The following is a 16,570-nucleotide window of genomic DNA, read 5'->3' as shown; positions in this document are numbered from 1 at the left end:
TACCCATAATGTGATGAGTACTAATAAGTATGGCTGTTGTTGCGATGAAATAGTGTCCCATGCAAAAAGTCTAGGAGAATAGTAGCCCTCTATATATATGTCACAATTGTAATTTATCGTACCATTGGAAGTGTGTTAATATCAATATGTACGATATTATAAGTATGTCCACTACTGCTTGGTACTGCGTAAATTGTTCAAGGAAACAATATGGTGAAGAACAAAATGAATTAAGGCATAATGATGAAATACAAAAGGAAGTAAAAGAAAAGGGCGAAGAACACAATGCTGGAGGACAAAATATAGAGAAACAAAGAAACGAACAAGAGAAAGGAAGACAAAGCGACGAAAGACAAACCAAAGAGAGACAAGAAGAAACTGTAGAAGGATAAACTAGATACAATACTGAGAAAACTTAGTGAAATACGGCATGACGTACAAAGATCGAGACAGGAAAGACAAGAATATACAGAGTTTAATAAAGAAATGAAAGAGGAATGTCAGAAGCTGGTTAAAGTTACGGAGAAGAGTTGAAAGATAATAAGTCTGACACTGGGAAAGGCAATAAAATCGAAATTAACAGAACTGATGAAGGACCACAGGAATGCCAACTGTTAAAAAATGAGCATCAGTCACGAAAGTTCGAGACATCGAATTTAGATAAAGAACAGCAGCGTAAAGAAAGTACATTTCTTGTGGAAGAAAGTGTGGATGAACCTATGTTTAAAACAGATTTGATTCCGGAAATGGTATCCATGGAAATCGTGAAACCAAGAATGGAAAAGTGAAACAAACTTTCAGTCAAACGGGTGTGAATCTAGATTTGGAATCTGGTGAAACAGAGAATGACATGATCGTATGCAAGACCCGAAGTCAGAAGAGCCAGGGAGTTATGGAAGAAATTATAATCAATTGCAATATCCATTATGAAGAACTTGCACCAAAGTCGAAGAAAGTGAAGTCAGATTTGGAGAAAAGGTAACACGAGTAACGAAGTTGAAATTGGTGTTGAAGAAGAGAGAATCGTATTTTGACATCGAATTTTGGCGAAAGAAATGACAACTTTAGAAAGAAAGAGGATGGCATTCGAAAGGAAATGAAACAAGACGAAGGAGAAGGATCGAAGTTGAAAGAAACAGATGAATTCAACAAGAATGAAATGGGAAAGGTTGAGATCGGGCAAGATGAGACAGTGAAGTTTGAACCAAGTGTCCGGCATTTATCAAATGAAAGAGAAACTAATCGAGGACATAACAAGAATAAAGAAGTGAGATATAGAGTGAAACATCATCGGATAAGACGAAGAAGAGTACATAGAATGAAGAGAATGATGAAAAGGTATCTGAAAGGATATATGTGGATATACCTTTCGAAGAAAAGAAAGAAATGCCATCATGAAAGAAGAGTTATGACTTGGAGAAAGAAAAAGAAGAAAGTGAAAGTGAAGAAAATTTCTAAAGATGGCTACCAAATCATGAAGGGACAGCAATCACGTATTGAGTGCAAGAATGAGAATCTGAACAGTAAAGTGTGGAAAAGGAAAGGAGGAAAGGAAAATTCAATAAATCGGTAATTGGGGATAACCAGAGGAATAAAAGTAAAATCCACCGAAAACTGACAAGAAAGAGTTTTATCATTTCATTCGGAAACCCAGAAAAAGAAAACGGAAGAAAAAGAAAGATAGAAAAGAGAAGTCAATGGAAGAACAATACCGACCTGAAGAGACAACGAAAGTTGCTTCGAACATAAGTGTGAAAACACACTTGATGCACCGTAAGAGAAGGAGAATGAAAAATATACTTACATTTGGAATGTTTGTAATTAGTACATTTCAACACAACATTCCGAATCCAATAAAAACTTGCATCATCTGGAAGAGAGAAAAAAGGAAACGAATTATATCGGAAAGCTCTAATGTAATTTATATGGAAAATGATACTCTTCTGAAGCGATTTCGGAACATGAGGAAATATGGAGAAATAAATCCGAAATTCGTATTGATAGACCCTATGAGCAGTGTAACCTTACTGTACTCCGAATGGAAAAAGAGGAAAAAGAATGTGATCGTCATATACAACGTCACATGAGTTCCAAATATAATCATACGGTGGATTGTCTCAGTTTAAGATTCTGTTATGCATGAGTTAATTAATCTTTAAAATTTTATCTAACGTTAAAATTTTATTTGGCGAGGGGAAAATTGTAATGATCCACCATTTGGTGTACGCATTACATCCTGCACCTACATAAATTTGTTAATGTTTTGCTCATTGTTCGTTATTATATTTGTTATTAGTTCTTTAAGATGACGTTATTCTTAATCTACACCGGGAGACTGTGTAAACATAACTTGGAATTTGGTCCGAATCTCTTGAAACTAAATAAGAAAAAGAAGAATATAGTATACTTATTACACTGATACAAGACAATAGGCAATACTATCTGAAGTTTTGAAAATTAATCTTCGAAATAACATGAACCCGTAAGTAATACATTTAGGGGCTCTGCCCCTTTTCTTCGAAACTCCAGGGACAAATATTAAATTCAAAATTCGTGTAAATGTAATCGCTTTAATACTACGTTCAAAATCTAATAATATAAAATTCAATTTTCTGAACTATTCAATCCCGCAACCAAGCAAATCACGATCAAAGTTAGTGTGTCATGCATCATTTAATACGTCTGTAGAAATACATATATTAAGGAGTGTACGATTGAACAAACAATGAAACGAATAATATCATGCGCCGTTTATTAACATGATATATGGTTATTATACAGAAGCTTTGCACTAAAATACCTGGATACCGGTTACTAACGTCTCATGCCTGAAAGAAAGAACATTTGATTTTGTAACATAGGTAGTTATAATCGCAGTACTACAATAAATTATTATGAATATAAAATGATTTAAGAATATTTATGATAAAAATAAGCTATTATTATAAATGAAATATAAATATTAGTGATGGATGAATTAGAATAAATGATTATTACGATAATAATGTTTATTAAAAGAATTTATAGATTTTCTACGAAGGCGATTCAGCTTACCTGTGTTAATTCTGTATCACATATCAAGGCTGGAAGACAATTGATTCAACTAAATGTCCATGGTATTCTACTCATGAAGCAAGCTTATATTGATTACTGGTGCAAGACAAAACTTTTATTTTCCAGTCTTACTAATTCTACAGATGACCGAACTAAACTAAATCTAACCCATGGTTTATTCTTTCTTCATTGCTGATCATTTGTTAATAAATCTTGTAATATAATTACCTGTTCATGCTCTTTATTGTCTTTGTATGATTATTGATTTATCACAATTTTGTTTAATTACAATCCTACTATATCAGGAATTGGAATAATCTTACTCAGAAAGTTATATGTTAAATTGAATATTGAAATACAACATAACTGATTATATACTCCTTGCTGCTGCTGTTTAACTTTTCGCATCAATATATATATCCAAAATTAAACGCAATCTCCATCTATTACGTCACGGTAATATTCAGTTAACCGACCGGACGTTGTGATGATGTGGTTTCCATCATGCCAGCCTATTATTCAAGGACTTGGAATGCGTTATCTGTTTTGAGGACATACCTCAATGGCGACCATGGGCCTACAGTTCCACGACGCCTGCCATGTCGCGGGACTATGAAAAAAGAATTTGTTGCGCAATAAGAAAAATGAAACCTGCAAGAGCAAGGGCTGTTACAAAATGGCGACTTCCAGCGACAGGATTGGAAGTTGAAGTCAGGGAATACAGGTAAATTCTATCTGAAATGAAGTGGATTCAACTTCGGAATTTTAGAGTTGTGTGTGGTGGAAATCTTAATTATTGATTGTAGTTGTGCAAGAGAAAATTGCGTTTGTGAAAAAAAAACTTTAGAAGATATGTCCTGGGGTTAGAGAAGGGAAGGAAGTCCCTAACTGAACATTCGAACACAAAGTGAAAATGACTGAAAAACAAAGTAATAATATGGACATTACCCATAATGTGATGAGTACTAATAAGTATGGCTGTTGTTGCGATGAAATAGTGTCCATGCAAAAGTCTAGGAGAATAGTAGCCTCTATTATATGTCACAATTGTAATTTATCGTACCATTGGAAGTGTGTTAATATCAATATGTACGATATTATAAGTATGTCCACTACTGCTTGGTACTGCGTAAATTGTTCAAGGAAACAATATGGTGAAGAACAAAATGAATTAAGGCATAATGATGAAATACAAAAGGAAGTAAAAGAAAAGGGCGAAGAACACAATGCTGGAGGACAAAATATAGAGAAACAAAGAAACGAACAAGAGAAAGGAAGACAAAGCGACGAAAGACAAACCAAAGAGAGACAAGAAGAAACTGTAGAAGATAAACTAGATACAATACTGAGAAAACTTAGTGAAATACGGCATGACGTACAAAGATCGAGACAGGAAAGACAAGAATATACAGAGTTTAATAAAGAAATGAAAGAGGAATGTCAGAAGCTGGTTAAAGTTACGGAGGAAGAGTTGAAAGATAATAAGTCTGACACTGGGAAAGGCAAATAAAATCGAAATTAACAGAACTGATGAAGGACCACAGGAATGCCAACTGTTAAAAAATGAGCATCAGTCACGAAAGTTCGAGACATCGAATTTAGATAAAGAACAGCAGCTGTAAAGAAAGTACATTTCTTGTGGAAGAAAGTGTGGATGAACCTATGTTTAAAACAGATTTGATTCCGGAAATGGTATCCATTGGAAATCGTGAAACCAAGAATGGAAAAGTGAAACAAACTTTCAGTCAAACGGGTGTGAATCTAGATTTGGAATCTGGTGAAACAGAGAATGACATGATCGTATGCAAGACCCGAAGTCAGAAGAGCCAGGGAGTTATGGAAGAAATTAATAATCAATGCAATATCCATTATGAAGAACGTTGCACCAAAGTCGAAGAAAGTGAAGTCAGATTTGGAGAAAAAGGTAACACGAGTAACGAAGTTGAAATTGGTGTTGAAGAAGAGAATCGTATTTTGACATCGAATTTTGGCGAAAGAAATGACAACTTTAGAAAGAAAGAGGATGGCATTCGAAAGGAAATGAAACAAGACGAAGGAGAAGGATCGAAGTTGAAAGAAACAGATGAATTCAACAAGAATGAAATGGGAAAGGTTGAGATCGGGCAAGATGAGACAGTGAAGTTTGAACCAAGTGTCCGGCATTTATCAAATGAAAGAGAAACTAATCGAGGACATAACAAGAATAAAGAAGTGAGATATAGAGTGAAACATCATCGGATAAGACGAAGAAGAGTACATAGAATGAAGAGAATGATGAAAAGGTATCTGAAAGGATATATGTGGATATACCTTTCGAAGAAAAGAAAGAAATGCCATCATGAAAGAAGAGTTATGACTTGGAGAAAGAAAAAGAAGAAAGTGAAAGTGAAGAAAATTTCTAAAGATGGCTACCAAATCATGAAGGGACAGCAATCACGTATTGAGTGCAAGAATGAGAATCTGAACAGTAAAGTGTGGAAAAGGAAAAGGAGGAAAGTAAAATTCAATAAATCGGTAATTGGGGATAACCAGAGGAATAAAAGTAAAATCCACCGAAAACTGACAAGAAAGAGTTTTTATCATTTCATTCGGAAACCCAGAAAAAGAAAACGGAAGAAAAAGAAAGATAGAAAAGAGAAGTCAATGGAAGAACAATACCGACCTGAAGAGACAACGAAAGTTGCTTCGAACATAAGTGTGAAAACACACTTGATGCACCGTAAGAGAAGGAGAATGAAAAATATACTTACATTTGGAATGTTTGTAATTAGTACATTTCAACACAACATTCCGAATCCAATAAAAACTTGCATCATCTGGAAGAGAGAAAAAAGGAAACGAATTATATCGGAAAGCTCTAATGTAATTTATATGGAAAATGATACTCTTCTGAAGCGATTTCGGAACATGAGGAAATATGGAGAAATAAATCCGAAATTCGTATTGATAGACCCTATGAGCAGTGTAACCTTACGGTACTCCGAATGGAAAAAGAGGAAAAAGAATGTGATCGTCATATACAACGTCACATGAGTTCCAAATATAATCATACGGTGGATTGTCTCAGTTTAAGATTCTGTTATGCATGAGTTAATTAATCTTTAAAATTTTATCTAACGTTAAAATTTTATTTGGCGAGGGGGAAAATTGTAATGATCCACCATTTGGTGTACGCATTACAATCCTGCACCTACATAAATTTGTTAATGTTTTGCTCATTGTTCGTTTATTATATTTGTTATTAGTTCTTTAAGATGACGTTATTCTTAATCTACACCGGGAGACTGTGTAAACATAACTTGGAATTTGGTCCGAATCTCTTGAAACTAAATAAGAAAAAGAAGAATATAGTATACTTAATTACACTGATACAAGACAATAGGCAATACTATCTGAAGTTTTGAAAATTAATCTTCGAAATAACATGAACCCGTAAGTAATACATTTAGGGGCTCTGCCCCTTTTCTTCGAAACTCCAGGGACAAATATTAAATTCAAAATTCGTGTAAATGTAATCGCTTTAATACTACGTTCAAAATCTATAATATAAAATTCAATTTTCTGAACTATTCAATCCCGCAACCAAGCAAATCACGATCAAAGGTTTAGTGTGTCATGCATCATTTAATACGTCTGTAGAAATACATATATTAAGGAGTGTACGATTGAACAAACAATGAAACGAATAATATCATGCGCCGTTTATTAACATGATATATGGTTATTATACAGAAGCTTTGCACTAAAATACCTGGATACCGGTTACTAACGTCTCATGCCTGAAAGAAAGAACATTTGATTTTGTAACATAGGTAGTTATAATCGCAGTACTACAATAATTATTATGAATATAAAATGATTTAAGAATATTTATGATAAAAATAAGCTATTATTATAAATGAAATATAAATATTAGTGATGGATGAATTAGAATAAATGAATTATTACGATAATAATGTTTATTAAAAGAATTTATAGATTTTCTACGAAGGCGATTCAGCTTACCTGTGTTTATTCTGTATCACATATCAAGGCTGGAAGACAATTGATTCAACTAAATGTCCATGGTATTCTACTCATGAAGCAAGCTTATATTGATTACTGGTGCAAGACAAACTTTTATTTTCCAGTCTTACTAATTCTACAGATGACCGAACTAAACTAAATCTAACCCATGGTTTATTCTTTCTTCATTGCTGCTCATTTGTTAATAAATCTTGTATATAATTACCTGTTCATGCTCTTTATTGTCTTTGTATGATTATTGATTTATCACAATTTTGTTTAATACAATCCTACTATATCAGGAATTGGAATAATCTTACTCAGAAAATTATATGTTAAATTGAATATTGAAATACAACATAACTGATTATATACTCCTTGCTGCTGCTGTTTAACTTTTCGCATCAATATATATATCCAAAATTAAACGCAATCTCCATCTATTACGTCACGGTAATATTCAGTTAACCGACCGGACGTTGTGATGATGTGGTTTCCATCATGCCAGCCTATTATTCAAGGACTTGGAATGCGTTATCTGTTTTGAGGACATACCTCAATGGCGACCATGGGCCTACAGTTCCACGACGCCTGCCATGTCGCGGGACTATGAAAAAAGAATTTGTTGCGCAATAAGAAAAATGAAACCTGCAAGAGCAAGGGCTGTTACAAAATGGCGACTTCCAGCGACAGGATTGGAAGTTGAAGTCAGGGAATACAGGTAAATTCTATCTGAAATGAAGTGGATTCAACTTCGGAATTTTAGAGTTGTGTGTGGTGGAAATCTTAATTATTGATTGTAGTTGTGCAAGAGAAAATTGCGTTTGTGAAAAAAAAACTTTAGAAGATATGTCCTGGGGTTAGAGAAGGGAAGGAAGTCCCTAACTGAACATTCGAACACAAAGTGAAAATGACTGAAAAACAAAGTAATAATATGGACATTACCCATAATGTGATGAGTACTAATAAGTATGGCTGTTGTTGCGATGAAATAGTGTCCATGCAAAAGTCTAGGAGAATAGTAGCCTCTATTATATGTCACAATTGTAATTTATCGTACCATTGGAAGTGTGTTAATATCAATATGTACGATATTATAAGTATGTCCACTACTGCTTGGTACTGCGTAAATTGTTCAAGGAAACAATATGGTGAAGAACAAAATGAATTAAGGCATAATGATGAAATACAAAAGGAAGTAAAAGAAAAGGGCGAAGAACACAATGCTGGAGGACAAAATATAGAGAAACAAAGAAACGAACAAGAGAAAGGAAGACAAAGCGACGAAAGACAAACCAAAGAGAGACAAGAAGAAACTGTAGAAGATAAACTAGATACAATACTGAGAAAACTTAGTGAAATACGGCATGACGTACAAAGATCGAGACAGGAAAGACAAGAATATACAGAGTTTAATAAAGAAATGAAAGAGGAATGTCAGAAGCTGGTTAAAGTTACGGAGGAAGAGTTGAAAGATAATAAGTCTGACACTGGGAAAGGCAATAAAATCGAAATTAACAGAACTGATGAAGGACCACAGGAATGCCAACTGTTAAAAAATGAGCATCAGTCACGAAAGTTCGAGACATCGAATTTAGATAAAGAACAGCAGCGTAAAGAAAGTACATTTCTTGTGGAAGAAAGTGTGGATGAACCTATGTTTAAAACAGATTTGATTCCGGAAATGGTATCCATTGGAAATCGTGAAACCAAGAATGGAAAAGTGAAACAAACTTTCAGTCAAACGGGTGTGAATCTAGATTTGGAATCTGGTGAAACAGAGAATGACATGATCGTATGCAAGACCCGAAGTCAGAAGAGCCAGGGAGTTATGGAAGAAATTAATAATCAATGCAATATCCATTATGAAGAACGTTGCACCAAAGTCGAAGAAAGTGAAGTCAGATTTGGAGAAAAAGGTAACACGAGTAACGAAGTTGAAATTGGTGTTGAAGAAGAGAATCGTATTTTGACATCGAATTTTGGCGAAAGAAATGACAACTTTAGAAAGAAAGAGGATGGCATTCGAAAGGAAATGAAACAAGACGAAGGAGAAGGATCGAAGTTGAAAGAAACAGATGAATTCAACAAGAATGAAATGGGAAAGGTTGAGATCGGGCAAGATGAGACAGTGAAGTTTGAACCAAGTGTCCGGCATTTATCAAATGAAAGAGAAACTAATCGAGGACATAACAAGAATAAAGAAGTGAGATATAGAGTGAAACATCATCGGATAAGACGAAGAAGAGTACATAGAATGAAGAGAATGATGAAAAGGTATCTGAAAGGATATATGTGGATATACCTTTCGAAGAAAAGAAAGAAATGCCATCATGAAAGAAGAGTTATGACTTGGAGAAAGAAAAAGAAGAAAGTGAAAGTGAAGAAAATTTCTAAAGATGGCTACCAAATCATGAAGGGACAGCAATCACGTATTGAGTGCAAGAATGAGAATCTGAACAGTAAAGTGTGGAAAAGGAAAAGGAGGAAAGTAAAATTCAATAAATCGGTAATTGGGGATAACCAGAGGAATAAAAGTAAAATCCACCGAAAACTGACAAGAAAGAGTTTTTATCATTTCATTCGGAAACCCAGAAAAAGAAAACGGAAGAAAAAGAAAGATAGAAAAGAGAAGTCAATGGAAGAACAATACCGACCTGAAGAGACAACGAAAGTTGCTTCGAACATAAGTGTGAAAACACACTTGATGCACCGTAAGAGAAGGAGAATGAAAAATATACTTACATTTGGAATGTTTGTAATTAGTACATTTCAACACAACATTCCGAATCCAATAAAAACTTGCATCATCTGGAAGAGAGAAAAAAGGAAACGAATTATATCGGAAAGCTCTAATGTAATTTATATGGAAAATGATACTCTTCTGAAGCGATTTCGGAACATGAGGAAATATGGAGAAATAAATCCGAAATTCGTATTGATAGACCCTATGAGCAGTGTAACCTTACGGTACTCCGAATGGAAAAAGAGGAAAAAGAATGTGATCGTCATATACAACGTCACATGAGTTCCAAATATAATCATACGGTGGATTGTCTCAGTTTAAGATTCTGTTATGCATGAGTTAATTAATCTTTAAAATTTTATCTAACGTTAAAATTTTATTTGGCGAGGGGGAAAATTGTAATGATCCACCATTTGGTGTACGCATTACAATCCTGCACCTACATAAATTTGTTAATGTTTTGCTCATTGTTCGTTTATTATATTTGTTATTAGTTCTTTAAGATGACGTTATTCTTAATCTACACCGGGAGACTGTGTAAACATAACTTGGAATTTGGTCCGAATCTCTTGAAACTAAATAAGAAAAAGAAGAAAATAGTATACTTAATTACACTGATACAAGACAATAGGCAATACTATCTGAAGTTTTGAAAATTAATCTTCGAAATAACATGAACCCGTAAGTAATACATTTAGGGGCTCTGCCCCTTTTCTTCGAAACTCCAGGGACAAATATTAAATTCAAAATTCGTGTAAATGTAATCGCTTTAATACTACGTTCAAAATCTATAATATAAAATTCAATTTTCTGAACTATTCAATCCCGCAACCAAGCAAATCACGATCAAAGGTTTAGTGTGTCATGCATCATTTAATAAGTCTGTAGAAATACATATATTAAGGAGTGTACGATTGAACAAACAATGAAACGAATAATATCATGCGCCGTTTATTAACATGATATATGGTTATTATACAGAAGCTTTGCACTAAAATACCTGGATACCGGTTACTAACGTCTCATGCCTGAAAGAAAGAACATTTGATTTTGTAACATAGGTAGTTATAATCGCAGTACTACAATAATTATTATGAATATAAAATGATTTAAGAATATTTATGATAAAAATAAGCTATTATTATAAATGAAATATAAATATGAGTGATGGATGAATTAGAATAAATGAATTATTACGATAATAATGTTTATTAAAAGAATTTATAGATTTTCTACGAAGGCGATTCAGCTTACCTGTGTTTATTCTGTATCACATATCAAGGCTGGAAGACAATTGATTCAACTAAATGTCCATGGTATTCTACTCATGAAGCAAGCTTATATTGATTACTGGTGCAAGACAAACTTTTATTTTCCAGTCTTACTAATTCTACAGATGACCGAACTAAACTAAATCTAACCCATGGTTTATTCTTTCTTCATTGCTGCTCATTTGTTAATAAATCTTGTATATAATTACCTGTTCATGCTCTTTATTGTCTTTGTATGATTATTGATTTATCACAATTTTGTTTAATACAATCCTACTATATCAGGAATTGGAATAATCTTACTCAGAAAGTTATATGTTAAATTGAATATTGAAATACAACATAACTGATTATATACTCCTTGCTGCTGCTGTTTAACTTTTCGCATCAATATATATATCCAAAATTAAACGCAATCTCCATCTATTACGTCACGGTAATATTCAGTTAACCGACCGGACGTTGTGATGATGTGGTTTCCATCATGCCAGCCTATTATTCAAGGACTTGGAATGCGTTATCTGTTTTGAGGACATACCTCAATGGCGACCATGGGCCTACAGTTCCACGACGCCTGCCATGTCGCGGGACTATGAAAAAAGAATTTGTTGCGCAATAAGAAAAATGAAACCTGCAAGAGCAAGGGCTGTTACAAAGCTAAGGAAAAAAAAACTTAGTAATGTACAGTCAGCGATAAAAATTCATTCCGTTTGGTAAAATTTATTTTGAGGATAATAGTGATATGGCTGAAACGTACAAAAAATTACACTTTTTTTTTTAATTTACTGAAAACTATTCAAATTATCCTTCCACTTTGAAGTTATTTACAAAACTAATTTCATCAAACGGCAAAGAACTTTTGTTGCTGACTTCCCTCGAGAGCCGCCACTACATGTAACCTTCCAATTACGTCTTTAAATATCTACCTACTAACTCCGCTCTACTTGTTGATTGGATGTTTCATCTACACGTGTTCCGAAACAGAGTATAAAACACAAAATGTCTTTATTTTATGCTACCTGGAGAAATAGGATTGTTAAAAGCAATAGTGGGGACTTCATTAGTTGAAATGAAAGCGATCAAAGTCGTTGGTTGCAGCGTTTATGCCTCTCCATACATTACCTTAAGGAAGTTGTAACCTCTTCCGTTTTAACCGCAATTTCTCACTCCACCTTTTCCTGGCTACTCCCTGCATCATGTGCCATTTTCCTCTCCTTCCACTTGATCGATCCAGTTGATAGATTCTGGAATGACGTCAGAATACCCAAGCGATTACAGTTTTTTTTTTCTAATCTGGAGTTTTAGGGTTTTTAGTTTGGGTTGACTATTATTGCCAAAATCTGGAAGTTTATCGTACAAGTTTAATTCTGCTCTCCGAGAGAGAACTCAATTGTGGGCGCAAAATCTATACCAATTCACGTGGAAATATTTTCGTATTAGGGAGAGACAGGGCGTGAGATGAAAGCAAAATACCTGTTTAGAAACTTCCACAGCAATTTCAACAACCCATAAGCTTCATTTGTGTACAAATGTTGTTAACATTTTTACCCCGTCCACTTCAACTTCAGAAATCAGGTTATTCTATATTAATATTGAGGGTTTAGAATGCATGAGAGGGAACTTTTTTTTTTTTTTTTTTTTTTAAATGACGAATCCGCGAAGTTTCATTTGCAGAGCTTTCAACAAAAGTTAGTATACCGAGGGCAACGCAGTTCTTTGTTTAAATAGGCTACCAATAGAAGCAAGAAACGCGGGAAGAGATTTTGAACTGAAATAACTAGAAACTATATTCAAAGGTGTTATTCTAACATTATTTTGGTAAAACTTAATAACGGTAGAGGGGATCACGCGAAATATATGGCTAGTCTCAGTTATAGTCACCATTACCTGTTAATATGTAACGGATTGACTCCACTAAGAAACTCGACCGAGATAGTTTGCTGTAACTGTCTGTTACAAGAAACAAAAATCCTGCTTACATGTGTGGGATATGGTCTATAGATAGTCACCATTAAAGTAGCCGTTATCCGTTAAAAAATGTATGGATAGCTACCACTAAAGTGGCCGTTATCCGTTAACAGATTGACTCTACGAACTCAGTCGAGATAATTCCCCAAGCTATCTATCTATTTATAATAATAATAATAATAATAATAATAATAATAATAATAATAATAATAATAATAATAATAATAATAATAATTCAAACATTCGTTTACCATTCCTGGGATATAGATAGGCACCGTTAGAGTCGCCGTTACCCGTGTAATTGATAACGGGGTGATTCCATTAACGGACTTGATCGATGTAATCGTTCTAAGCTTTATACTGCAAAAATAAATAAATAAATAAAAATTCGCATCCGTTTAAGAGGCATCGTACGGGGTAACTAACGGACTATTAACAACGTAGTCTTGTCTCACTGCGTGATCTAAAAAAAAAAAAAAAAAAAGTTAGCATGACTGACACCATAAATCAAACACGGATCTTACGATTGTGATTCAAGAATGCTACCATTCGTCTGCGTTCCTTGGTTTGTTATTAGTGTAGCGTGCTAGCCTTGCTAGGTTACTACTAAGTAGCAGTTGATAGCAGGGTTGCCACACTTGGTACAATTGTACCAAATTCAACCCTTTTTGTCAGTCATCGGCCCGTTGGTACCACGCTGGCATTTTCAGTCCCTTTTGTGAAGAAGTTGGGATAATCCTACCCAATTCAGCACCATTTAATAAATATTTGTCACATTTGCAAAAGTATCAGTAAGACTTTTTCAATATCTCTTTCTTGTGATGTCTCTCAGAGAAGGTTCTAGGACCTTGGACCAGTTTTACTTTTTTTTTTTTTTTTAACAAATGTCAGTTTATTTACCTTATATTCTTCTTACAGTCTATTATCCTCCTCCAGTCGTGAAATAAGCGAGAATAAGGTGCAATAATTTATATTTTAATATTTTATTATAACGTACTGTTTACACACGAACTCGGAGATGATTGATTTGTTCCTCGTTTTATATATTTATTAATCATGATGGTTTTTGTTTATCACTTTGATCACTTTGAAATAGAGGCGCATTTGATTTCCTTACAATATATACCGAAGATAATTGTTTTCCCTTTTAATTTGCGGCCTCTGTCATATGTGTGAGAAAAGTTTCATTTACTTCAAGGGTTGTTCGGAATTCTCCTATTTGGATGTTTTTTAAAAAGTAATTTTTAAAAGGAACACTTTCTCGGTTTGACTCTTGAAAGAGGGGGAGGGAGTGTTCTAGAATTTTACCTCTTTTAGTTTTGTCTTATAGAGCCATGTATTGCACTGGTATAAAATAATGAATTTAGACCTTTTTGTTTTAATTTGGTACTATTTTTCAGCCCACTTCAGAGCTAAGACTGTGGCAACACTGGTTGATAGTCATTCAATCTACAGGTAGTCTCTACGTCACTGTGAAGTATGTACAGCTCACAGATGACGAGAAGAACCCTAAAACAGGGGTAGCGGGGAAAGGTCAATGACACGTTCAAGTCCATTTTCGGTTTTTGAGGTGTGGTCTATACTTAGATGTCGTCTGCCACTACAGGTAAAGTTATATGTGTGCTATATTGTGGTCATTTGAAACCCCCGTGCGAAAAGTGGGTGAGCCCATACCTACGTCACACTACTTCTGCTAGGGTTCTTCTCGTCATCTATGAACTGTATATCATGTTAGGTAAAATCAAGCAACAAGTACAATCTCTTCCATAAAAGTGTGTATTTTTGTATACAACAGGAGCGTCATTCGAGGAGGGCAGGGAGCAATTGTCCCCTCCCCCCCTGAGTTTGAGAAACACAAGATTTTTTAAAAAATAAATTGTGTATTAATTATATGTCATCTTTGGACTTCTTTGTTCGTTAAGGGTCTTCACTATAGCGAAATTAAACTACCGCTAATTTTAGAGTTTTTTCTGTAATATTATCCAAACAAATAGAAATATTCGAAAAGCAGAAACATAATGAACTAGAAAATACGATTTTGCGTGTGATACCTTTACCACAATTCAGCTACCTGCTTTTGGTATGTTGCTATTGTCAGAACCCGCAAACAATTCTAAATCTGTCGACAGTTGCAAGTCGAAAGCAGATGGATGAGTTGTGATAACGGTATCACAAGCAAAATATAGTACACTACGTTTTTGGTTTTCGAATATTTGTGTTTTGAAGGTATTTCAGAAAAGTTCTAAAATTAGTGGTAGTTTAATTTCGCTGTAGTGAAGACCCTTAAACACTAAGAAACTATGGTAGATTCTCGTATTATATTGCGTCCTGCTTCCCATTATTTTTGTGTCTGTCGCAACTTGAAAGTATCTGTTTACGTATCCACAGATTACAATGTACTTCATCTTCTACTTAGCTACAACATAAATGTAAATATTTCCCGCAAATGATAATAGAGGGGATAAATGCTTCATTGTTGTTCTATTCTGTTTAAATGGGTGTAATTCGAAACCCTAATTTCCTAAAAACGTAAATAAATAGTTCCGAATGCAAAAGAAAAAAAGTAGGCTATAAACTGATGGATTATCGGTGAAACACATTTTACTCAAATTTCAAAAGTTTCACTTAGGATCAATAGAAAAAGTGAATCTTTAAACTCCAAAGAAAAAAAAAAAAAAAAAGTGACATGAACACAGAAATCTGATTGCTAACAAATTTCGTAGTTTGGTTTACAAGTTAGTTCTGTGGGGGAAAATTAATGAATGGCAGCACAGTTGAACAAATTATAAATGCTAGGAGAACGACCACTGGCGCAAATCCCGGGGGGATGAAGGAGACATGTCCCCTCCAATCTTGGAACTGAGGGGGATTGTGCCCCCAATAATCCGATTTGAAATGTGGTTTGGGGGAGAAATTTGAGTTTTGTCCGATTGCCACAAAGGAACGTGAGATGAAATTGTTCGTTCCCCAGAATAAGCCTCAAATCTGCACGCCTCCCAATGTTGAAAACAACTCTGCTTCTCTGATAATCCACAATATTGTATTTCAACTTTACAAATATTTTGGACATCGCAAAAAAAATAATAATAAATAAATAAATAAATAAATAAATAAATAAATAAATAAATAAAAAAATATATATGGGAACGGTCTTACCCGTCCCCTCCAATGTTGAAGACAGATCGCGCCGCTGAGAATATCGTTTTTTTTTTTTTTTTTAACCGAAATGAACGTTCTTCGCACAGGGTGAACAAGGTTTAGTGAATGTAAAACTCGAACTTTCAATATTCTTACAAATTGCCTCCTTTTCTCTTTTATAGAATCAGAATTTTTGAAAACCTGCAAGTACTGCAACCGTCTTCGCTCATGTTTGAAGGAAAAAATATTTTTTGTTTAGTTTAACGTCCCTCAGTATACCCTTTAGACCAGACATGTCAAACTCAGTATCACAAGTGAATCAAACAATCATTAGTGCACAATAGTGCGGGCTGAATAAAAGGCTTTTCATATTTAATTAGACCCTATG

This window comes from Thermobia domestica, chromosome 10 (genome assembly GCF_964235325.1).
Source record: "Thermobia domestica chromosome 10, izTheDome1.hap1.1, whole genome shotgun sequence".
NCBI lineage: Eukaryota > Metazoa > Arthropoda > Insecta > Zygentoma > Lepismatidae > Thermobia > Thermobia domestica.
The sequence above is the reverse complement of the archived record's forward strand: the minus strand, read 5'-3'. Positions refer to the sequence as shown.